The sequence below is a fragment of the Cicer arietinum genome, chromosome 7 (genome assembly GCF_000331145.2).
Source record: "Cicer arietinum cultivar CDC Frontier isolate Library 1 chromosome 7, Cicar.CDCFrontier_v2.0, whole genome shotgun sequence".
Taxonomy (NCBI): Eukaryota; Viridiplantae; Streptophyta; class Magnoliopsida; order Fabales; family Fabaceae; genus Cicer; species Cicer arietinum.
Genome location: NC_021166.2, coordinates 43,078,566 through 43,078,848, shown reverse-complemented (window position 1 = coordinate 43,078,848; position 283 = coordinate 43,078,566).

Sequence of the window (283 nt, the reverse complement as noted above, 5' to 3'; positions counted from 1 at the left end):
TAATAATAATAATTTTAATAATAATAATAAAAAGAAAATTCTATTAATAAAATAAAATAAAAATACATTAAATTAAAAGAAAAAATACATTAAAAAAAAGAGAAAAAAATACTACAAATAAAAAAAATACATCAAATAAAAATTAATTATTTTCATCTAAATGACCTCCAGTTCCACATCTACGTGATCGTCGAACTCGTCTAGCCCTTTAAACAACTTGAGGTTGTTGTGGTTGATCCTCGTTATAATCTATTTGTGGATTAGAACCACTACCACCTCCTTC